The sequence below is a fragment of the Leiobunum rupestre genome, chromosome 10 (assembly GCF_980474605.1).
Source record: "Leiobunum rupestre chromosome 10, qqLeiRupe1.1.hap1, whole genome shotgun sequence".
NCBI classification, from domain to species: domain Eukaryota; kingdom Metazoa; phylum Arthropoda; class Arachnida; order Opiliones; family Sclerosomatidae; genus Leiobunum; species Leiobunum rupestre.
The window spans coordinates 16,498,294-16,524,741 of record NC_143393.1 but is presented as its reverse complement, the minus strand read 5'-3'; the positions used below and the strand labels follow the sequence as shown (position 1 = coordinate 16,524,741).

At 37.0% G+C, this 26,448-nt stretch overlaps 1 protein-coding gene across 1 annotated transcript in view; it reads right to left on the bottom strand.

The window, feature by feature from the left end:
• Positions 1–26,448, bottom strand: part of LOC149924864 (uncharacterized) — a 254,886-nt gene that overhangs the window by 190,883 nt on the left and 37,555 nt on the right. The window lies entirely within an intron of this gene.

The following is a 26,448-nucleotide window of genomic DNA, read 5'->3' as shown; positions in this document are numbered from 1 at the left end:
CGGTGTAAAACCACATCTCCACCGGTGTAAAACCACATCTCCACCGGTGTAAAACCACATCTCCACCGGTGTAAAACCACATCTCCACCGGTGTAAAACCACATCTCCACCGGTGTAAAACCGCCATAGTCGACGGTGTAAAGGCGCAATCGTCACCGGTGTAAAACCGTAATCTTCACCGGTGTAAAACCGTAATCTTCACCGGTGTAAAACCGCAATCTTCACCGGTGTAAAACCGCAATCATCACCGGTGTAAAAGCACAATCTTCACCGGTGTAAAACCACATCTTCACCGGTGTAAAACCACATCTCCGCCGGTGTAAAACCACATCTCCGCCGGTGTAAAACCACATCTCCGCCGGTGTAAAACCGTAATCTTCACCGGTGTAAAACCGTAATCTTCACCGGTGTAAAACAGTAATCTTCACCGGTGTAAAACAGTAATCTTCACCGGTGTAAAACCGTATTCTTCACCGGTGTAAAACCGTAATCTTCACCGGTGTAAAACCGTAATCTTCACCGGTGTAAAACCGTAATATTCACCGGTGTAAAACCGTAATCTTCACCCGTGTAAAACCGTAATCTTCACCCGTGTAAAAGCGCAATCTTCGCCGGTGTAAAGCCGCAATCTTCACCCGTGTAAAATCGCAATCGTCGCCGGTGTAAAATCGCAATCGTCGCCGGTGTAAAGGCGCAATCGTCGCCAGTGTAAAAGCGAAATTTTCACCGTTGTAAAAGCGCCGCAATCTTCGCCGGTGTAAAACCCGGTGTTTAAAACCCCTTTTAAGTAACTCTATTCGCCTGAATTTCAGCTTTTAAAAATTAAATCGGAATCGGTAATTCCAAATAGAGCATTATATACTTTATATATAGATACGAGTTAGTTTTGTTATTCGATTAATGCCCTAGACACAAACTAGTTGGTGTAAACAAGGTCGTAAAAACTTCGCTCTGAAATGGGGTACACCGTCTGACGAACTACGCTAGAGTTGTAACCTTCCGAAGTAGTAAATAACGCCAAAGTGTATTAAACTCCGCAGGATACACTTCATACTTTACCACTAAAGTTAGTCCCGAGTATAGGGTGAAACCCCCTTTACGACTAGCGGCGACCTGCAGAGTCGTAAAACATTGAAGAAGGATATACACAGGCTCAAATGAGTTAGAAAAATAGGCGCTGCCGAAATTTAATAAGACAGAGTAAGTGTTTTGGGGTTGAATTCGGATCAGCTTCGCCAATGATTTTAAGGCATATTCGCGCAATTCAATATTTTGGCGAAATACATTGTTCTGTGTGAATAGAGAAAACATTTCGACAAAGAGTTGGCCAAGTTGTAAAGAACGGCCGGTTTTTGTAACCGAGGCTTAGCTCAATTCAATATTCAAATAATAAATTCTAATAATTTTCCTGCACATATTTTCAATTGACCAAAAGTAGAGGTATTGTTTCAAGAATTACGTGTAATTTATTTCAATTCTAATAATTTTCCTACACATCTTTTCGATTGAACCAAAGTAAACGTATTGTTTCAAGAATTACGTGTAATTTATTTCAATTCTAATAATTTTTCTACACACCTTTTCGATTGACCAAAAGTAGAGGTATTGTTTCAAGAATTACGTGTAATTTATTTTAATTCTAACAATTTTCCTACACACCTTTTCGATTGACCAAAAGTAGAGGTATTGTTTCAAGAATTACGTGTAATTTATTTTAATTCTAACAATTTTCCTACACACCTTATCTATTGACCAAAAGTAGAGGTATTGTTTCAAGAATTACGTGTAATTTATTTTAATTCTAACAATTTTCCTACACATCTTTTCGATTGAACCAAAGTAAACGTATTGTTTCAAGAATTACGTGTAATTTATTTTAATTCTAACAATTTTCCTACACATCTTTTCGATTGAACCAAAGTAGACGTATTGTTTCAAGAATTACGTGTAATTTATTTTAATTCTAACAATTTTCCTACACACCTTTTCGATTGACCAAAAGTAGAGGTATTGTTTCAAGAATTACGTGTAACCTCTCGTGGAGCGTTTGGCGAATATGTTCGATCCTGTGACAATACTAAATGCAAAATGAATCACTAGATCAAACTACAGAAACACCATTTTTTGATTACGAGGCAAAAGAACGAAAAAATCTATCTGGAGTGAACTGTACAGTTGAAATACGATTGGATAGAGTCTATACGAACACACAAAATCGACCAAAAAAATCTCAAAAGACGTTTGAAAAATGGTAAAATCCATTCCTAGAATCCAGCAATGCCAAGCTACCCATCTAATTCTACATTTTTAGGTGCAGAATCTAATTCACCGGAGGCATATTTTCCGTCGTCAGGAAAGTTTGTACCGCGAACAAAACTCCATTTATTTTCATACAAAGTTGGTATTTCAATTGATTCTAATAATAGATTGTAAACGCAATAGAAATTTTCAATTATAAAATTTGTTACACGTTCACCGTTATTGTTGAAGACGCTAAACCGATTTTAAAATCTGTAGATTCAAACTAAAATATACAGGGTGTTTCAAATGTTTATGCAAAAATTTTAAGGAGTTGTAGGGGGTGAGTTGAGAAGTATGCTTGTTTTTTTTTCATTTTCCTACGTACGATGAGTTAAAAGAGCGCCAGAGAGCTTCAAAGTGTGGCCTACTAGCCCCTGGAAGTAGGCTGCAACAAGCGCCAAATCAAGTAGCACGGAATGGCGAACGTTAAGGTTTGGGTTCGTGTGATAGGTAAAAAAGGACATTGTAAACAAATCGAGGTAACCAGCGTAAAAAAGTAAACTCAAACAGTATTTTAAGTCCCTGCTGCTTGGTTTTTGTTGCAGCCTACTTCCAGGGGATAGTAGGTCACACTTTGAAGCTCTCTGGCGCTCTTTTAACTCTTCGTAGGAAAATAGGGGAAAAACAGGCACACTTCTCAACTCACCCCCTACAACTCCTTCAAATTTTTGCATAACCTTTTGAAAAACCCTGTATATTAAAAAAGAGACAACATTTCGATTATGTAACATGTATTTTAGTACAGATATGTTTTTACCTCTCCGAGGGGACTTTCTACCCTAGGAGGGGTTATACAACCACCGTGTCTGTCTGTCTGTCTGTGGGTCTGTCTGTCAGGCCTGCGAACGCGTTCGCATTTTCGGGGCAAAGGGTAATCACTGCGTACCCAGTTTCTTAGAATCAGGGAAAAGGTTTTTCCAAAAGCGCCCTCTTTTTGTCATTGGGTGTAGTATAATTTTTTAATCGGCCGGGATTCGAACCCGAGCCCTCTTGCACGACAGGTGGGCGTTCTACCGCAGAACCACGGATGCAGATACGCTTCACTGAAAATTAAAAACTCTTCCGAGGAGAGGTATATTTTGGCTTGCCAACTTGTTAGAAGTTTAAGGTTCGTGGATTTTGGTATAATTAGGTCCTCAAGAAAAGATAAAGGCGAGTATTTCACCAAGGGCAATTTTTCACCCTCTTTCAAAACTCAGGCGAAGAAATTAGACCAAAAATCAGGAGCTGAGTGACGGGGTCTGGGGTTTTCGCTGAATCTAGTAATTCCCGTTAAGGTGGTAGGGGGCGGGGGAGGGCGTGGGGGGTAGAGGTGGCCCTAACATTGAACGTCGATCTTTCACGGCGGAAAAGAGTCTTTAAGCTGATGCGAAAAGACGCGAAAAGAGTTCGGAAGGAAGATGGCAGGCGACAAAACGCAAACGACAGCGGATTTCGTAGGCTGCCAATATGATTATTAATACGCGTCGCCCATTCATTTAGAAGGGTTTTACACCGTTTCCAAAATAAAAACCATTTTTGCGAATGTTTATTTACAAAACGAATGGAAAAGCCGTTCTTTAAAAAAGGTTTATATTTTTCCCTAGGCTAATGCCATATGTAACATAATTACTCATAAGTATGCCTCTATATAATATTTCCATTGAAAAAATTCAATGAGACCTTGTTTCACGCGGAACATACATTGAACGGACCCAAAAATGTAAAAATGCTTATAATCCTTGCGCTATTGAAAAGGTTACCATGGAAATGAAATCATGTGATCGCGAGGCACGAGCTAAACTTGACATGGGCAAAGCCAGAAACGCGCGAGGAATTCTCACTAACTTCCGTTTCCAATCAGTAAAGTTGATGACGCGTATTTCGTCACGGACCAGGGTTGGCATAAAACCAGCCATACCGGTTATCACCACCTGGTTAAATCCGGTTATAGCCACTTGAAAAAATCCAGACTTTTGTGGATTTTTTCAAAAAAAATTACAATATGAATATTTTAGTAAATTAATAGTTTTTATTTAGAATTTTTTTTTGTTTCATATTTTGAAACCGGTTAACTTTTACCAGTTTTTCGGTAGGTTTAAAGTTCCAAAGTTCGCTGCCTCGCTTCTGTCATACACAAAAACTAGGGTGAATTTCCCGAGGAAATCAAAAGAGTTCAGTTATTTTATATAGTTATTTCGCTTTCTTTGTTTAGTTTCTTATTTACGAAAATAACTGCAGACAATTTCTACTTACATAAGTAAAAGGTACTGTTTATATTTTAGCCGGTTATAACCGAAAAAACCGGTTATAGCCAATTAAAACCACTGGTCGGGATTTTTTTAAAAGCCGGCTTTTTTCCAAACCCTGTCACGGACTTGTAAGTGACGTAATTTACGTCATATCCCGTGAACAAGGTTTCATTAACGAAAATGCTTTTATGGCATACTTATGAGTGATTATGTTACATATGCTAATACCCAAGGCCCCACCTTAATTGACCACCCAGAAGATTGATTTTTGAAATAGCTAAGGTGAACAAAATATTTTTTCAATATAAAGTAATATTTTAAGTAGAATATTAAGGCAACATTGAGATATCGGAATTTCATTTCAGACATTTAGTAGGAATCTTCCCAAAACCACCATCCACCGACAAAGGCTATAAATCGTTAATTTAATATTAAAAAGTCGTAACTTGAGCAGCATTAAACGACATTTTTATACTAAAGTAACGAAATTATACAGCCATAATATTTTATTTGACTGGAGCTAAAAAACGCAATTAAGAAATTAGAAGATAAAAAATTATAAATATTACTTTCTGATACCCTCGCGAATTTTATTACTTCCAAGCCTAAAAGTAATTAATTAATTAATTCCACTATTATTAATTAATTTAACAACAGGGTTGGCAAGTTTAACCACACTAGTTAAAACCGAGGGATTTAAAAAAAAACATATATTTTTTAATTAAATAAAAATCATTCCAAAATATTTGAAAATTGTTTTACCAAAATTTCATTTCTAAAACATTTACAAGGAGCCCACATTTCCTATATTTTCAATACCTTACTATAAATTCCTTAGGTTTTCAAATGTAGTATATAACCCGAAAACCATCCGTCGTCGTGTACCCTTCTTCATTCTATATTTAATTTCATTTTATCTACTGTTTTTCGATAAGAATCCTTATTTTTGCTTATTGTTTTCCTTTAATTTTTTTCTATAAAACTTTCGAGGTATTTTCCTGGTCACCCTGCATTTATACAAAATCCAAATTGAAACTGAAACTGAAACTTCGTTCTGGTGAGAATTGTAAACAAGACGTACGACGGTCAAAATACACACAATCCTTCTAATGTGCTAAGTTTGTTTCAGCTATTCACAGCAACCTGCAACGCCGGTATCACAACCAATTATATATCAACGGTCACACATAATAGTATTTACACTTATTTGTTACTTCTAGTCATACTTTGAAAGCATCGAAGATTCCTTCGATCAGTTTTACTTCTGATCACACTTATTTGTTACTACTAGTCAGCCGTTGAGTGTCACACTTATTTCTTCTGGTTATACGACAAAGACTAGTTCGATCAGTTTCATACTTATTTGTTACTTTGAGTGTCACACTTATTACTTCTGGTCATACGCCGAAGACTAGGTCGATCAGTGTCATACTTAATTGTTACTTCTGGTCGTACGTTGAAAGCGCGGCGCACTCGGAACGGCCTTGAAAAACGCTAGAGGGAAACGGGCGCGTAGACCTCTATAAACAAGCGGATTTACCATGTTGGAAATTGCGGGGGTCCGTATACGCTGCCCAAAAAACCTTACTTAGAATTAAAATTAAGGATGTATTTGCAACTCTAGGTTATATGGAAACCACAGATATTCAAAAATATAACTTTCATGAAAATCGGACTTAAATTAAGGAACTGTATGTAAATTTTTAGGCGAAAATTGGGGTCCCGTAAATTACCCTGAAAACTATACTTAAATTTAATATTTACTGATATAACCGAAGTTGTAGGTCCGCTGAATCCTAACCTATCCAATAATATTTTGTTTAACGTTATCGGACTTAATTTTAAATAAAATATCTACCACATAAAGCGAAACCACCGAAAATAGTAAATTGGGTAAATGCCCAACTTCTAGGGCTCCGATTTGAAAACTTTATGAAAGGCTATCAATGGCGATGTATGTACATTTGAAAGAAATATCATTGACTCTTCTAGCCCTAACCGTTGAAGAGATATGCGCGACACGGCGGCATCGGCTACCCTGCACGTGAGACTAATACACACAAATCCTTATAGGATTGTGTGTAATAACGAAAACAAAACTAAAATTTTGATCTGGTCACGTGAGACTTGTTTAATCTAGGCATATTTGTTATTAGTCATATTAATTTTTAGTTGATTGGTAATATCAGAAGTAAATGAACCGCAGTTATCGAAATAGCGCTAAGAATCGAAGGGCGTTTTCCTTATGAAAATGATGATAAAATCGAGTTAAGAAAAAGCTAATTTCCATTTCCGTCTTTGACGCGATAAATTGCACTTGGGAATTGTGGGTATAGCTATTTCTATGTATAAAAAATGGTTTCATAAAAATAAAAACCTTTATTTTTTGGCCTAGGAGCGCGCAAAACTTTAAATTCGAGGTCAAAATATAACTTCATAAGGAAAACGTATCCAACATGGGGAGTATAGCAGTCTGATAACTTTGGTTTATTTACTTCTGGTAATATGTATGCACGGTTAAACAAAAAAATAGATTAAAAGAAAAATACAGCAGTGTTTAAAAAAACCTGATTTAAACAAAAAAAAAACGAAAATACAACCCGTCCAATGTATTAAAAAACACCGTCGACACCGTCAGTGCCAATAACATAGTCTTTCATTAAGATTACGCGGTCCTGATCCCAAAAAACCCGTAAAAGAGCGAAGATATATCATTATTAAAAGTACTACAATGGCTGGAACCATTTGGTTCGGGCGCAATTAGGGTAGACACGGAAGCCGACAAAAAACCGCCGAGACTTTCGGCACGAATCGATTAATCATTCTTGGCCAATTCCAAACCTAAAAGCTCCAAATGTCCGAATGTATTAGAGGTTCCGCCATAAATGGCTTTAACCAAGATTTCTAATACATACCTGCTCAGGCCTTTTCAAACTACGCAATTATTTGATAAACTTTCAAGGTGACAATAGGGACTAATGAAATCTTTTATCCACCAGGACCACGCGCGGCGTTTTGAAACAGATGGCTAGAGTCCCGTCTAGCCAAATTCCAGCGCTTCCAAATCGTAAATTAGCTACTTTCGCTTAATTAAAGGTCGGCCGGAATTCAAAAATGGGTAGAAACTTTTACAACGACGGACCAAGAATAGCTGCTAATCTACGCGGAGCCTTAAAAAGGGTGCGTGCTGTATCGTAAGTGATACGTAACGGGTTGCCAGGTTACCCAGGTACATAAAGTATATCTAGTGCCGCTTGAGAAATAAATTTTGGACGCTGCACTGAAAAGTAACAAAAAAAGAGCAAATCGTATAGTACGAAGTTAAGTTTAATTATGGCTTAAATTTATGGACCTAGACGGGGAAGGTTATTTAGGAGCAGGCACCGTGTAAATCGTCAGGATTATTTTCGCCCCGATAGCGAAATTAATTGCGTACTTTAACCAATTTTCCCAGACGTAGAAGTCGATATGAAATATTTTTATATCACTTTTAATGAGATAAGTAAAATTATTCCATTTCGTTATCTCCCACTGGTCAAAGCTTCTTGCAGAGGTCAAATATAATCCGGTCAATTGGAATAATGGCCTTAAAAGTATTGGGCCTTAAACAAATTAGAAAGTGTAGGGGAGCTGTTGGCTCGCGAGGCATAAAGGGTTTTCCACCACCCTCCTACGTGTTGTAATCCGGTCACCTGAATTAATGACCTTAAAAGTCACTTGACGACTTAGGCCTAGCTGATTATTATAATTATTAAAATTATTATTATTATTAATAAAATGGAAAAAATCGATATGCTCCATTTCCTAGTAAAAAAAAATGACCAATCATAAACCTTCAAATTATTTTACTCAAAATTACCTCTATTCATGGTTTAGTTCTGGAAAACTAATCATGAGAAAAACAAGTTATAAATTGAGACTGTAACGTAAAATTTATAATTTAGGTTCCTGTAAAAAATTATGATAAATTACGTAATTTATAAACTTTTAACACAAAAAGGGAAAAAATTAAATATTTTCAACTTTGAATAATAATAATAATAATTTATAAAAAATTTAATCGATTATTCATAAAAATATTTAAAAAATTATCACACGTACTGTAGCTACAAATATTTTTTTACATTTATAAATCATTAATTATACTATTATATTTTTAACAAAGAACTGTCAAGTGCTAGTGTTTCTGCAAATTAATGCTTTTTATATCGGTCTCTTTATAAATGTTTACGTTCATTGCATCAATCACTCTAAAAATAAATAACCGCGTCAAATATTCAAGGGCTCTGATACAAGAAAGAGAAAAAGACAAGAAATTTGCATATAAATAAAAACTGTTCTTTCATAAAACAATGACAAAGCTTAGAAGAACGACACGAGAAGAGATGGATCTTGATCGCAGTTGGCCTACTTACGAGTGTTAGCTAACTCTATTTTTCATTTATAATGTTCTTAGACGCTCAACTCCCGAAACTGAGAACGAGAGACAGAGGAGATGCTGGTGGACTACAAAACCACAACGAGTATTTATATCCGTCTGGATCCCGGAAGACTCGATCCCAACTGTTAGAAACATCTGTCGTCTTACAGGCCAAAAATTGGATGCAAATGAAATACGTCTTTTCAAAGGCGCAATCCTGGTACCAATACGATTACTTTACACGTTGGAAAATTAAGGGCGCAGCTTAAAATAAAATTAATTACAACATAAATCTTGATATTTCCATTGATTAAAACGATTAATTTCGACGGGATCCCAGGTTATTGTTCGGGTGGCGAAATATTATTTATCGAAGTCTGTAAGCGACGGGTTCGACGTCACCTAACATTCGTATTAAAGCTAATCAACGAAGTAGGAGGATCCTGGAGGTTTGAAAATGGGCACAGGGCCAAATCGAATCCTTCCGCGACGTCTACGAAGGTAAGGGAGGGCTGGGACGTTCTTTATCCGAAACTTCAATAGGGCAAGTAATCCATATCAGAGACTACCGCTAGCCTGGCTCATTTTGAATACCCCCTCGGCCTCTCTTCGAAACAAGATGCTATTTGGGCGGAGTTGGGGCACTTGCAAGGACATCTACATCGTCCCGGATAAACTGGGACACCCGGAGCTTCGCCACCGCGAATACGAAGCAAAAGCGAACGGCTGGAGGAGGAAGAGGTGGAAAACTAATCGACGGTTATTAATTCATTGCGCGGCGAAAGAATGGAAACATATCGTTATTGAATTAACAGAAACAAGGCGTTCTTGACGCTATGAAAGACGATTTTTCCAAAGCAACGCGTCATTCATAAATTCAGCGAGGATTTAAAAAAGGAACGAGACTTAAAGACTGCCTTCTCCGTCTAAGAAACGAAGCCTACTTTCAAAAGGCTGGCCACAAAATTTACAGATTATACTTTGACTTAGTATATCAATTTAATTAGGCTTAAATTCTAAGCCTTGATTAGAAAGATAAATCAATGTTAAGTATGTCTACAATAGCGAGTTGCTTAAGGTCAGCGAGTCTTAATTAAATTCAAATATTTCAAACCCGTCGCATAACCTGTATTGTTCCGTTTTAATTTCTAACTAAGCTAATTTAAATAAACATTACGGCTGCGTATCACCAGATAAATATTAACTTACTTCGGTTTAATTAAACGTAAGTTAAATTTAATTAAGTATATGGCACGTAGCTATTTATTTATGATTATATTACGTAATTGAATTTCCTTAAAAAGAAGAAGACTAAGTTATTAAAGGAAACTTTGGCCTAAAATATACATCTTGAAGTAAAATGTCTCAAAGTTTGAATAAATAGTAAATGTCTGAAATTTCAGCCAAAGGAAAGGGTATACGCGGGCTCTTGATCGGGACGTCAAAATCTTTTCTACTTCTTCAGTGTAGGCGGCTCACTTCGGGAACAGAGCTTGGTCAAACAGGAATGCGAGATAAAATTTCACGTCTTTCAAATTTTTGGCTCTTTATCAAACAGCGCTGCGCCCTGATTGACGTTCAAATACAAAAGTATTCGTCCACCGCCCGCAACACGAAAAGAGTATCCTCGCGGGGCGGCCGCCAAATGGTCATTTATAAATGACCTCGTTTAACACCTTTCTTTCATTCCGACCGCGGACTGTCAAATGTTCGGAAATTCAGCCCGGTTTCTATAAAAAGAAAAATGGTACCTACGACCCGCCCACATTTTGCCTGACCTAAGCCCACTCACGTTACCTGACATTTTGCGGAACGTACTTAGTAACGTTAGCCCACCTTCGACTGAATGGACAGATTACCTTCGCCTTTAAAACAAGCATAAGGCGTTCACTTCGACCGATATATAATTGAAACGCTAGCTACGTCGATGTATTACCATCAATGGCGAAAATGGGGTACAGTTAACGTATTACCATCAAAGGCGATAATAGGGTACAGTCATCGTATTACCGTCAAAGGTGATAATAGGGTACAGTTAACGTATTACCATCAAAGGTGAGAATGGGGTACATGCAACGTATTAGAACCAAAGCCGAGAATTCAGTACAGTCAAAGGAAAGAAATCGGTTCAGCATCGATTTGCCATGAGTAAAGTCAGCCATACCTCTCCCCGGACATTAAAGCGACCATTAATCAGCTTCCCAACGCGAAACATTGGCAATTTTCATGGTCCCATAGACTTGGTTGGATTTTTGCTAAGCTTAGTGAAGGGTGAACTTATAAAAAATGATCGAAAACACGCCAAACAAGGCCTTAAGGCGACTCAAAACAGCCTAAGAGCGGGTTTTAAAATACACCATATTGGATAACAACGCCATAGCGAGATATGATACGATTAAAAAATGTCTAAATGGACAGTGACGTCCGATATGACCTCAGGTATACGATCCATCGCCGAAATATATTTCATTGCAATGGTTCGAGCAGCCAAGCGTGACCAATGTTGACGTCATGGTCTCGCTTGGCCCGATACGAAGTGATTCCACGAAATAACTATATACAAAAGGTAGTTACATCGATTTTATATTATTTTCCGACTGTAAGATCCCCTTAACCGGATGAAATCGTCCTTTATAGAGATAGAAAGAAGAAAATTTTAAGAGCAATTGTCGTAGTATTGAAAACTGACGCGCGGTTATATATAGAGGATGGTCTCAAATTTACCGTCGCAATAGGATATTCCTTATAGAAAACGGTAATGCACTTCCTTACTCGGGAATTTCAGGAAATTGCTTTTTCGCGGAGGAGACCCGGCCCTAAAATCAACCCATTCACTATAGACGAACTCTACAATAAATATTACGTAATAAATTACGCCATTACACTTTGTTAACCGACTTAAAAAAAAACATTAATTCTACATTATCCCCATTATTTTACGTTAATAGATCATTTGGTCTAAAAACGCCTGTAGAAGAGTTCCAGCCGTCGCACCCCGGTGTACAGGGATAAGTACGCTACCAGGGGCGATTAGAAAAACAAGGCTGTGTTTTTCCGCGATAAAACGTGTATACAAATTTTGTATTTGCAAAACCTAATAAACGACACGATGGCTCAAACATCTGCCAAGTACGAAAAATAACGTAATACCAAAACTAATAAAAAAAAACCAGCCGAAAAGGGCGACCAAAATTAGGTAATAACTAGATAAGATAAGCCTTGGGCTAATCTTCTGACGGGAAGACCGAAGTTTACATAAAACGGTAGAAGAAAAATCTCGATTGGTTTAGTTTGGAGAAGCCATTACGGAAAATCTAAGCTATATTACCGAGGCTTATATTATAAAAGAAAAATAATCTACGAAATGTTATTCAGTTCTGTTGCATTATTGAATGTATAGTTTTTACCTCTTCGCCCACCTATTACAAAGCTGTCACGTCATCAAACAAAACTCTCTTAGACGTTGTTTAGGGCTGCCAACAAGGAGAGGCGGGAGAATAGTTCCTGTCAACATTGGATTGGATATAAATAAACCCGAAAAATATGTTGGCACTGTTTCAGAAGTTAAACTCCCCCTATACAGTTCTTCGCCTCCTGGTGGATTCTACGCGCATCGTTACTACTCGAAAGGACCAAAAAATATATACAAATTCCACGATTTCAAACGATTCTGGTAAAAAGAATTTATTTTTAAATTTAACAATTTTCCGTGTTAGATTTCAATAGCTTGGAATGGTTCGGAAATATCGAACGTAAAATTCTTTATTTAAATTCAAAGCTCACTTGGGAGGATAGAATTATTTCTCTGGCTTGGAGAGAAAGACTTCGAGCGATGTAACTCACTCAGCCCCATTCCAAAGCGTCTAGCGGATCTTTCTGTAACTTGAATTTACGAAGGTAATGAACTTTTGAGAAACGAATGCTTCGTTTTAAAAGAACCGAAAGAAAACGATATTTTTTGAATTTTATAAAATATAGAAAACCATCTAAGGGGTCGGACCACTTGGAAATTTAATTTGAAAGGTTATTTCAAAAATCCGAAGATTATTTTAAAGTTTTACAGCATGATTTTCGTGCTAATTTTGAGATTTCTAAAAACGATTATTTATTTATTTAGAGTTTACACGATTTTGACGAATGTCCAAGCCCTTGAAACCAATAGTCCTTTCAATAAAGTAACGTGGCCTTATTGTTTCAATGCTGCTCTTACGTCACAGTCTCTTACTTTTTACAAGGCTGCGAGCGCGCGCTACAGTCGCCACAGGAATATTGGTTTTTCTAGCGCGCGTGCAAATCGCGCGTGCGAAGAATATACTAATAAAGCTGTGACGTTAGAGCAACATTTTCAAGAGCAAGACCACTAAAATCAACTATAAAAGCTAAAAACTTGTAGAGGTTAATTGTAATAGTTAGTTGGCTCGCGTGGCATAATGGGCTTGCCACCACTCTCCTACGCATTGTAACCCGGCCACCTGTTTAAAGGCATTTAAAGTCGCTAGAGGACTTGGGCTTAAGGTGATGCCAAGGGTATTAGCTGATTATTATACAATAACAAATTAAAGTATAAAATGTTTTTATCCTTAATGGCACGCACGTTTGGCACGTCGTCTTCAAATTCTAAAATCTTTATCGACTTTAGTTCTCTGTCTTCAATAACTATAGCTAGTGACGTAGAAAATACATTTACACGTGACCTCACGTATATTATAGAAACATTTATTGTACTTTTATAAAGTATATATCAACTGCGTGTTACGTTATTATTGTAAAGAGAATTATTCTTAAGACACTTCTACTTAAAAATATTGCTTTTACCAATTCGAAAAACATTACAAGATAAACAAGTAATTTAAATATCAAAATAAATCATAAATTAAAAATGCAAGATTATTCTTAATAACGCAATATATCAATTTCAAATAAAATACACATTTTATAAATTTCCTTTTTTTAAATCCATTAACGGTTAAGGAGAAAGTATCTGTTATTAATAAGCGTTTTTCGTTTGGAGACTGGTAATGAGATGGAAAATACTAATTAAAAGCAAATATAAGTAATTAGAAAGGAATTAAGGGAATGTGTAGCCTCGACCTTTTTTCTTTTAGCGGTCGCGTTCTATTAATTAGGTCGAACCCTGGACGAAGGAGCAGGAGCGAGCCTTGAGGGAGGTAATTGTAATAACAATGTTACCTAATCTATTCAAATGAGTCCCGAACCCGAACAACAAATTTCTTCGTCTATAACGGCCAAAGGAAAAGCCTTGGAAATTACTGCGAAATATACCGTCGTTAATTGAAAACACGCGAGTGTCTATTTTTGATATAATATAATTAAGGATAAAAGAACAGTTTATTTGGCGTATAAAATGGTGTTATCAGGAATATTTGAACTATCATTTATGTATAAACGAACCATGAACCTTCGCAGGTTCGAGGCATTTTTCAATGGGCGCAATCAAGCACCAAACCTCAAAACGTACCGATTGTATTACTCCGTTTAACGATGTAAAATGTAAAGATATCAACTTACATAAAAAGAATAATTTCCGATTAAATTGTTCTTGTGAAATCACCATAATAATAGCAGGGTTGCCACAATATTCTCAGATTCAAATTAACCGACTATTCACTGTTTTCCCTGGCCATTTTAAGTTATTTTCGCTAACTTTTTAAAGCCAAAATTAGACAGTTTTTAACTTTTACATTTATCAACTTTTGTTTCAGTACAAAAGCTATTTCAACGTTAAAAAACCTTACAAGGAACTAAATAATAATAACCGAAATTGCCATAGATCTAAAGTAAAATTACCTCAAAAATGTGTTGAAAGGTAAAATTTAATTCCCTGACTTTTTTGGCCCATTTTTAAATTATCTAACCTTACCCTGATTTCCCTGACGTGTCGCAACCCTGAATAAATTTCCCCCACTATTTCTTCGTGTTTACAAAAACTGATGCGAAGCCCGCGAAGGTACATTGAAAATGAAGGGATATTTACTTAGTTAAAAAGCATATTTTTCGATTAAATTCTTCATGAAAATCACCATAATAATGAATTTCCCGCACTATTTCTTCGTGTTTACAAAACCTGATGGGAAGCCTCTCAAGGTACATGTTAAATATAGAGATATTTACTTAGATAATAAGCTTATTTTTCCGATTAGATTGTTTTTGAAAATAGAGGTCGGGGATGGTTAACTTTTATTCAATAGATAAAGCTCTCAAAATTATTCGTAAAACATTTTGATCAAGTAATTTATAATTCTGTATTATCCGATTAATTTTTCGATAAATTTGTAAAATTAATCGGAAAAACGACGTTTTTTTCGATAAAAAGGTCAAATTTTACGAATAATACATGTTTTTTTAATAATTTTTCGAAATATTAACCGGTAAATTTCTTTGTTTAAATTTTTTCCCCGAAAAAATCAATTTAAACATGGATAATGATTAACCGTCCCCGACCTCTATTTGAAAATCACCATAATAATGAATCTCCAGCACTATTTTTTCATCTTTACAAAAACTAATGGGGAAACCTATGAAGGTGCATTCTTCAAGCGAATAGAATTAACCTATATTATATAATTATGGTATAAGTAAGCTAGTTATTAATTTATCATACCTCAAAATATGTGGGTGTTGCATTTAAAAAATAAATAATAATAATAATAATCAGCTATACTAATACCCAAGGCACCACCTTAGGCCTAAGTCATCAAGCGACTTTCGAAGCCATTAATTCAGGTGGCCGGGTTACAATGCGTAGGAGGGTGTTGGCAAGCCCTGCATGCCACGCGAGCCAACAGCTCCCTACACTCACTATTACCGTTAACCTCTAGTTATAACTTCCACGGTTGATTTCATTCAATAAATATTAGTATTCTTAAATTAAACTATATTTCACAATCGTAAACGTCAATTTATTATAACGTCCTAGTTAAGAATAAAGCCAGTAACCAACCTGATATAAATAATCACATCCGGCGAAACCCGAGGCGAAACCTCTCAGGTGTGCGAGAAGCGTTCCTCAATAACTTCGTCGAATACGTTTTAACTTAAACGCGTAAATCACAACAACCACCAACGCAACTATACATTTTAGAATGCCTCACTCGATCAACTTACCGAAACTGAACAACTAGGAAAGTATATGTTTCCTTTGGTTGGACACAGCGACGAGTTGGAAACGAATGTTATTTTTCGAGCTAAGAAAGAGCGGATCAAAAGAGAGAAACAGCTCGAGAGACACGTGCGCGACGTCACTTCCGAGCCTCTTTTCCCGGAAGAGTGAAAAGTCGCTAGTGAAGCTGCGAGGATCTCTCAGCCGCCTGTAAAGCGCTCTTCCCGGCCCGGCTCTCCTCTCGTTAGACTCCGACTCCCCTTTCCGTCTTTATCCCCCCGCTACAGCGAAGTGGGATCACCTCTTTCGGTCCCCCTCTAACAAATTGCCCGATGGAAGGTGAAAGGGTCGCGGCCGCACCACGCCTAGAAGTATATTTAGAGTGCCGATGACCCTTCTTTAAAAAAAAGGATATGGTCCAACGAAGCTTTAAAGCTTATATAATTAATGGTCAATTTATGACAAGGTATCCTGGAACATTTTTAAAACTTGGGAGAACTTAAGAAGTTAACAGTTACCGCACTATCGCGCGTCTACAAGACGTAAATTTCTAAAGAAAAGTGGGAGTATTTGGAGGTAGGTCTAATTTAGACAAAATAGGGGCGTTTTCTAAAAGTCACCGAGGGTTGAATTCAGGGGTGTTTGATGGTTGACAAACGTCACAAATAAAAGATCACCCTGGGAGTACTTTCGGCGAAAGGCTTAAGCTAAAATATGAAATCTTTTCCAGCACGAAGCAATTGGTTTCGGACACCCGAGATTTACAAGATTCTGAATGTACCGACACAACAGAGAGTCGAGAAGTCGAAGATTTCTAGCCTCAATACTTTAAAGCTATACTACGGAAGTGAACGCGTATCAGAACTGTAGTTAAAGGCTGCTGGCTCGCGATTGAACAAACTACCTTCCCCAAGTTATTTTTATTTCTCCGTAACGAATTTAGAGACGCGCTTTGGGACTAGCCACGCCTTTTACGCTTTTGGACGACGCTTACCAGAAACGCGCCAAATCGAAAATAGCAATCTAGGATTCTTTACTCCGGCCTGCAGGCAACTTTATGACAATGGCGCGTTCGAAAGTACCCAGTTATGTCGTAAGTCTCAATAACATAAACCGATTTCGGAACTCCGCCTTTTGCATAAAACATTACCAGCAAAGTGACGGAGAGAGAATAAAGAACTTTTGCCAAAATTGTAAAACGGCACGAAATATTCCACGTCAAAAAGCTCAGATTTTTCAGATTTCCACATATTTCCGTATATTCTTGGAAATTCTTTAAATGCTAAAAGAGAAATATATTCCAGAGAAAAACCTACAATTGAAAGTAAATATTACTTAGGCGTATCGAGTTTTCTCAATGGGAAAATGGATGTCGCTAGTGTCTTCGGAATAACGGTGAAGAAGAAAGGAAAATTTTACTAATTCAAAACGCGCCAGAGACGATAAATTTAAAACGCAAATTTTTAAGATTATGAATTTCCAATTTCTCGTTTCTCCTAATAGGAATATACTATATAAAGATCTCGGAACTGATGATGAAAAATATCGATAAAATAGTATACAATCTCCAACGCGTAAAAGGCAAAAACGGGGTCGATGATAAAGAAGGGATTATGAGGGCGAGAGGAAAAATATCAATCTCTCTCTATTTCTTTTCGGATGGGCGTTAGCGAAAAAATTCTTAGGATCGGTTGAAGCTACTTTAAGAAGGACGGGGGAAAAGTCTCGTTTTTTTGTAATAGAAAGTGGAGATTTTCGGGTCATTCTTGAAAAGTTCAAAGGCTTTTCTGACACAATGTACGCTGGAAAAGTGGCAGAGCGAAATACGTCCAACAGCGAGCACTTATCAGACGCGCGCTTCAAAGAATGTCTCGCAGCCTACTTTGACATTGCGGCTATCTGCATTTCTACGCCGAGGAACGTCAATTTATTAAAAGTTGGCAAGCCAAAATATACCTATCCTCGGAAGAGTTTTTAATTTTCAGTGAAGCGTAACTGTATCCGTGGTTCTGCGGTAGAACGCCCACCTGTCGTGCAAGAGGGCTCGGGTTCGAATCCCGGCCGATTAAAAAATTATACTACACCCAATGACAAAAAGAGGGTGCTTTTGGAAAAACCTTTTCCCTGATTCTAAGAAACTGCGTACGCAGTGATTACCCTTTGCCTCGAAAATGCGAACGCGTTCGCAGGCCTGACAGACAGACACGGTGGTTGTATAACCCCTCCTAGGATACAAAGTCCCCTCGGAGAGGTAAAACGTGTTTACTTTCCCGCCAGGACATCAAACATGGAGACACGCTTAAAAATAAATTTGAAAGTCCCCCAAAAATGAGTATCACTGAGCTTTATTAACGGAAAATGTTGGTACGCTTTAGTGGTAAATAATATCTTAAGTCTATAATTGCGATCCATAAGTGTGTCACTTAATGGAAATTATTACTGAGACGCAAATGATCCATTATTTTACGAAGGAAAAAAAAGGCAAAAAATGTTCAAAAATCACTTAAAATAAGAAAAATCAAATAAATGTATTTAAAAGAAATTTATATCCCTGCACAAGATTGACGTCATAAACGAAAAATAAGTGCCTCTAGCGATAAAAATACGCAATTTAAAAAATATAACGCGTTGATTCTTCACCGCGACTCGACTGCACGCGCTCACTATGACGACAGGCCTAATGGACTTACTATGACGTTTACTAATAATATGTGCCTATTGGACATCAGTAAAACATATCGAACTGACATTCTTTAAAGGGAATATAACCTGCAAAGCGATCTTTAGGGAAGACCCTTCAATTTTCCTTATTTCCCTGTACAGTGGCACCAAACATTTTTTTTAAATAATAATTATTAGCTAGGCACCACCTTAGGCCTAAGTCATCAAGCGACTTTTGAAGCCATTAATTCAGGTGGCCGGGTTACAATGCGTAGGAGGGTGGTGGCAAGCCCTGCAAGCCACTTAAACCATTGGGGAGAGAACTTGTAAACTCAACGCGGAAGGAGTTGTTCCGAGTTTTCAACCATTGCCACAAGCTGGGATCGAACCCGGTTCCTCTTGCTTCGAGGCGAATGTGCTAACCACTCCACCACCCCACCTTTTTGAAGTAAAAGGCAAGAGCGGCCAGAGCTGCAAACGATGTTGTTCCACAACAAATACTTGAGGTTATATTCCCTTTAAGGTCATAATATTTCGAGCAGAAAAAATAGGTTTTCTTAATTCTCTTAGACAATGATAAAAACATTAACGAAATTCTCACAGCGCAGGAGGATTTAAAGTTTCGATTCAAATACACGTTGTAGCCTACGCAAATTCAGCGTACATTTTCTTTTCCCGGAACTCTAATAAAGGTAACAATCGAGGTTACCCTTCTTACAAGCTCGCGGATGAAGTGGCTTACTATAAAGTGAGTCCCAAACATCGTAACTTTTGGGTTGGATTTACAAATCTCCCACGCATTTTGGAGACTGAACCATTTTTATTGGGGGGAAAAACTGATTATAAACCAAATGACAACTTATAAGTCTGGATACACCCTAAGGGATTTACAGAACATTGGTTACTGGATATTATTTTTAGTCGAGCTCGTGAAATCGCTAAGGCGTTGATACTAGCGTAAGCTCCAAAAATAATTCACACGCCGCACGGCGCCATTAAATAAAGAAGTACTTGTCCTTTTTTTGCGTATAGCTGGGAACAAAGAAAAAATTAAAAAAAAGAGGCAACACCTAAAGTGTTAATTTGTCACTGTCACTGAATTGCCAGATAGATGTATCATAAGTAATATTATACCAATAAGTAAGAAAATTATCACCGAACTGATTTTCAGTATTATTGCGCAATGAAAAGATCAAGGTTGGCACTCTTTTGGTTTTTTAATAAAAATCAAATTAATCGATTTTTTCATTTAAATCAAATTTGTTTGATTTTATTGAATTTATTGATTTTTGAACAATTAATGGTTCTTTTCCCCGTGTAATTATCGGATATTTTACTTTTGTGAGTTAGCTAATCTTGAATTAAATGAAATATTAATTGGATTTAATTACTATTTAATATTTTAGTTTGTTCAGATGTATTTTAATATTTTTAAAAAACCTAGTTTGTCATTTTTTATTCCTCCATTGAAATACATTGTGTGATTTAAATTAATGATTTTTTTTAAAATAAGTTGATTTAAATCTGGATTTTAATCGTGATTTAAAACAAACTGATTTAAATGAACCTACCCTGGAAAAGATCATGTACTGACTTCCATTTTAGGGAACCAACTCATTTGGTTTTTATGGGTAATTTGGTGCAACGCTAAAATGGTTCGGATGCGAGTCCAATTTTGCCATTGTCGAAAAAAGGTTCGGTAAGAAAATAATCATTAAAACAATAGAGAGTGTCATACTTACACATCTTACATTACTTATGATAGATTAGATAGTAACTAGTTTATTTCGGACCAGCGTTGCAAGCTGAGAGCCGAGTTTGGAATCCGAAATGGTCGATACTTCAAATTATTGTCCCCAAGCTCAAACAGAATAATTATAAATAGTTCTATTGAAATAGAGGGAATAATGGTAACACAATGCGACTCGAAAAGTAAGGGAAAACTTCTACTGGCAGTTTTAACATATAATTCCAAAAATCCTACGTGTAAATCGCAAGTTAATTAGGTAGCCGTCAAATGTAGGTCCACGATATGACGCGCTGCATTTTGTGGCCTGGCTAAAAAAAACAAAACTCGGTCGCGCGCTTCTATCACAATATAAACCCTTTCTCATCTGTTGTAGGGCTGGTGGGAGGCAGAGCACCCGGGGCATTCCTTGCCTACGAGTAAAAAGGGGTTCCATACATCCATGTCCCGGAGCGGTGAGGGAGAGACGCCACTACCCTATAGCTTCTACGTCATGAAAATGAATTCCGCAGTAGTCTCGATTAAGAACTCATCAGGTAGAGAGTCCTTAATCTTTATTCCGAGGGGGCACCAGCGGGGGGAGCCACGGATATACATTCTACAGGATTCGCTGGAAAGAAACAGAGTGAAGATTGCGGTCGGGTCTTTTAATTAAAACTTTGCAGCCAGCGCGCCAAAGAAAATGTCACAGTGTATCTCAGAATGTCGAAAGGCGAGAGATATTCGCGCAATGCTATTTCGGGGGCCGTTCAAACTACCAGATTCGATTTAGTTCTGCCTGAAACAGTTTTGAGACGCGTAGACCTACCGCTCGTAATTAGAAGAGATTCTTTCGTTGTGGCGCGAGAAGGTGGTTAAAATTAAAATCCGTTGCCTTTACCCGTTTGTTGACTTTGATAACGGTTCCAACTGATGCTTTGGTCAGATAAAAAGGAAATTTTTCCTTAGTACTTCTCGCGAATAGAAAGATGTTGTGTGAAAATATTGGATGTCGAAGGAAAATAATTTAAAAAATCCTGAATAAAAGCTTTATTTTTTTTAGCCTCAAAGAAGTCTTATGTTTTCGAATATTTGAAAGCTATACTCTACTTCGTAAGATTTTGAAAAGTTACTAAAATTGAGTATACATTTGTCAACAAGATAATCAACAGGATTTCGGAAAGTGCCGATTCATTTGAAAAATGATAACAGCAAAAAAGAATGTTTAAGTCAACAAAGTGACCAAAATATTTGGGTAAACCGCATTTGTAATAAAACTTACATGACTACAATTTTTTTTTAAATTAGCCTAACTAAACATGTTGTGACGTATTTCTATATTTCGAATTTCGATAACTTACAAGGTGACATCCCGAAGTGTAACCAACCGATTTTGTTCAAACTCGGGGGATTGGTAGATCTTCATGTATCATGAAAAATCCTAAAGGGAATTTATTCAATGGGCAACCGTTTTGCCATGGCAACGAAAAATGTTTTTAGTCGTTCAATTTATGTTAACTTTACTGGCGAATTTCATTTGTTTGAATAATCGTTTGTCCGTTTTTTCGAACATTAGGAATTGGTTGTTAATATAAGAAAATAGTAACATTAACGTGAACCTAACCTAAACTAAAACAGCAATAAGAAATACTAATTTAGCGACAGAATTCGGACAAGTGATGCTACCGATTCGGACGAATGAAACAAACAAGTTGTCTAATTCGAACAATTGAAACATTTGTTATTTCGGCGGTTCGGACGAATGAAATTCGAACATTTGTTCCACCGTTCGGACGATTGAAATTCGAACAAATGTACCTACCCCCTCATATTATCCCCAAAAACATACAAATAACATTATTGCGTCGAATAAAAATATAACTGCTACAAAAATAATACAGCGTTGAGACCGAGGCTTTGGACACTTGCAAATTTAGGGTACGGGATTTTGAATCTCTAAGTGATTTCAGAATTTAGAAATTGATTTTAAGATTTAAAAGTACGATTTCCGTATTGATTTCTGTTATTTCAGGCTGATTTCGATATGGAATTACTTTTCTACCAGATTTCAGTGGCGGATACAGAAAAAACTCATGAGGGGGGGGGGTCTAAAAGACATATTGAGCTATGGGTGTTATAAAAAATCATCAAGTCACACGGCTCCATTGACTTGGCTCGCCGGGTTTCAAATGTAAATATAACTTAATTTTTTTTGGTGCAAAATTTGAAATAATTGGTGCAAATTATGTTCATCAGGATTGACTATTTCCATTTTGAAAATGCAATGTGGCAAGCTACCATTAACTTTCAAATCAATATATATATTAAACCAGTTTGGTGCAAAAATGTTAGATGGTTGTGCACAATGGTGCAAAACTAGCGCAACCAGCTAGGCTTTTTACATTTAGGAAAAAAAGTCATTTAAAGCTACCATTGACTTGGCCCGCTCATTTTCAGTTCATTATATCTTTTAATCCAGTTTGGTGCAAAAATTGAAAATGATGGTGCACAATGGTGCAAAATTGGTGCAACGAGCTGACTACTTTTATCTTTGAATTTAAGAAAGTGGCGAGCTGCCATTATCTTAGCCTGCCGTGTTGCAAATCTAAATAAATCATAAACCATGATGGTGCAAAATTTGAAAGTGGTGGTGCATAATGGTGCGAAATGGGTACAATATTATCCGCTATGTTTTCTTTAGTTAGGAAACTATGGCGAGACAAGTTAAGGGAGCCAAGTCGGCCGCAAAGCTTAAGTATCCGCCACTGCCAGATTTTGGAACCTTCAGGTTGATTTGAAGACTTCTAAAATCATTTTTCTCTAGAGTGTACGGGATTTTTACGAATGTCGTACCAAATTCAAAGGGTAGAAATTTCTCAATATAGATGAATGGCTAGGTCAAGTTCAAATAAAGGAACGCGACAGAATCGCCCAAAGAAAAGGAACGGTAATGCTCTGAATGGCAATCACAGTTCCTCGGGAAAGATGACCTCAAATCGGAGGAGAAGGAATTAAGCGCCAGAAGCCGCCACAGTCGCCCGCCAGGGGGCGAGGACGCGTAGTCACGACGCGCTGCAACCCCGAACACAATCGTCAAACGGGATAAAAATAACGATAAAGGGGCCAGCGATTAGACTGCACTCCAAAGCACTCTGAGCGCTGCCACCTAGGAGCAACAAACGCAAGGAGAACGCGGCTAGCCTTTAAACACGTTAACGCAGTGTCGCGTACAAATTTCATTGGACGAACCTTTACGCTGAACGTTTTACGGGTGGGGGGAAGACAATTTCCGAATTTTCCCCTTCCGACGACAGCAGGCGCTAAAGCGTCTAACCAATGAAAACTGTACGCACGACTTTACACGGGTTGCGTTTTTCTCGCGTGGGGTGCTGTGTTTGATGCTCCTAGATGGCCGCACCATCCACGTATGAAATGGGGAGAACGCTTTTAACGCGAAGAACGGGGGAAAAAAGAAACTTGGAAGGATGGAGATTGGAAGATGGAGAGGGGGAAGAATAAGACAAAATAAGACAAAGAATGATGAAGTCGTTATTCTGGCTACTGAGCGAGACAAAATGGGCTGCGAGCTCCGATCGAAGGGGCCTCCCAAGTTCAAGATTATTGTTTTCGCTTATTTGAAGACAATGGTCGTTACTCGTTCTTAGTGTATCTGAATCTAATAGAACGAGAAAGTCGATGGCCTTTCGAATCGCTTCGGATGGCCGAAGAACGATGGTGGCGATTGGCGAAAGCTCTTAAGCGATTCACTTAATGACGATCTCTGCATTATTGAAAAAAATTGGCCAAAAATAATGAAAAAGGTCGAGCAAGGTCATACCGCGTTGGTACAACTATACCCGTAAAAAACCTCTATAAAATCGTATAGAGAGTGATAGAGGGCAAAAGGGGTTCTATAACCTATAGAGTCTTCTATAGCGAAAATCATAGGAAAACCAAGAATCAATTCTACAAACCATTCTTTAAAATCTATTTAAAATAATTTCTATTAAAACTCTTTAAGGCTTATATATTTAAGTATAATTTTGACCTGAACTTCTTAATAGCTAATGTATTTAAAGTATTACGATGCTTCTTAAGAAACCATTTAGTATCTTAATAGAAACTCCACTTTTTAAAAAGAAGTATTCTTTAAAATGCTTATAGAAGCCACTAATATAAAACTAAAAAACCTTTAAAATGTTTATAGAAAACCCTTAAAATGTTTATAGAAAACCCTTAAAATGTTTATAGAAATAACTTACTTTGATCTTTAAAATCATAAGTAAGTTTCTAAAGAAATTCTAAAAAAACATTTTAGAAAAATGACCCATTTTCCACAAACATTCTATAGCCACATTCCATAAACATTTTATAGAAATAGCTTAAGACTACTCTATGAAATTTTTATAGATCAACTCTATAAAATACCTTATAGAAATTTTTTGTAAGGGTAGGTGTTCAGATATTTCATTTTGTTTGGTATCCGCGACAAAGGGTCAATGTTACCAGAATTAATTAATATTTATCTTAAGAGATAAAATATACATCCTATACTGATTCTGTTAATAGTCGTCTCAATAAACGCCGCTCTCCTTTCGCTTCTCCCATGACGTAGTCACTGATCTGAAATATTTTCAGTCGGCGGTAACAGGGTTGCCAATTCAACCGGTAACCAACCAACTTAGCCAACTTCAATCCGACTTGTAAAATAGATTTTGCTTTCACTTTCACCATGCTTTCACTAAAGAGACAAGCCTTTGCACACGTGTGCGTCCTGGTCGAAGTAAATAATACATTTTATATGATATAAAGGTAAAATTTTACCTTTTTCAAACTTTTATATAACTTTTACCGCCTAAAATGTGGTCTTATTTCCGGCACCGCTTCAAAACTAAGAGACAAGGACTAAATAAAACCTAGTTTTCCATTATACGCTCTCAGTTCTATTACTCCTTGGGGACTCGCTGATCTGCTTTTATTGAGGCGCCTGTTGTTTCGCTTGAACCTGCGAAGGCACATGATCCACGTTTATGGGCAAGATGGATACCTCTTATGTAAAATATACAGTGTGTAAACAAAAAAAAACGATCCAGAGCTAAATAAGTCAAATTTTAATTTTATTACGGATTTGAAATGGAAAATTTTAATGACCTTGAACCCAGTCTTTAGCTTTAGTCCCATTCGACCGAAATCCCATTCGACCGAAGGCGGTTTTTATGTGTCCCATTCGACCGAACGCTTTTATGTGTCCCATTCGACCGAACGCTGCTATATAAATTGGCTTTTGCTATGTTTTCAATTTAGTTACTGAAGTCGTTTGCAATGGAGCGGATAGCTAATAAAGGAGTGTATTTATACATCAATAATAATTATTTATTCCGTCTTAATAAAAGAAAGATACAAATTGCTATTTTTCTTGCCGAAACGCGATGTGTAAAGTAGCTATGTATTTAGCTATGCCATTTTAACATCTTTGTACTATGCATTTATTTGAAAATAAAATGGAATGAGCATGAATTATATTTTTATCTTCACCTAGTCAAGAAAAGTAACTGAACCAAAACTGTAATAGTAAACTTAACCAACTCTAACCTAACCTAACCTAAACAGGGATCTTCGATGGTACATACCTTATAAATAAAATACCAAATCACCCCGCCAATTGGGCTACATTTTAAAATTCTTTCGGCCGAATGGGATTCGGTCGAATGGGAATAAACGAGTCTTTAAGGTCATTTAAAATTTATCTCGATAACCATTAAAAGAAAAAAGTTGGTTTCAATTAGAAAAGTGTTCCACGTCACATTTTGAGTCAAATTCTTTAACCATACCTAATTTGACCGATAACAAGTCGAGGGATTTTAGACAAAACAAGTTGAAAGGCTAATAACTCGAAAAGTACCCATGCTAGAGTATCAAAATTTGCTAGACATTATCATCTGGTAGGGGTCTTTAGTATTTGCAAACTAGGATGACCTTCAACTCATGG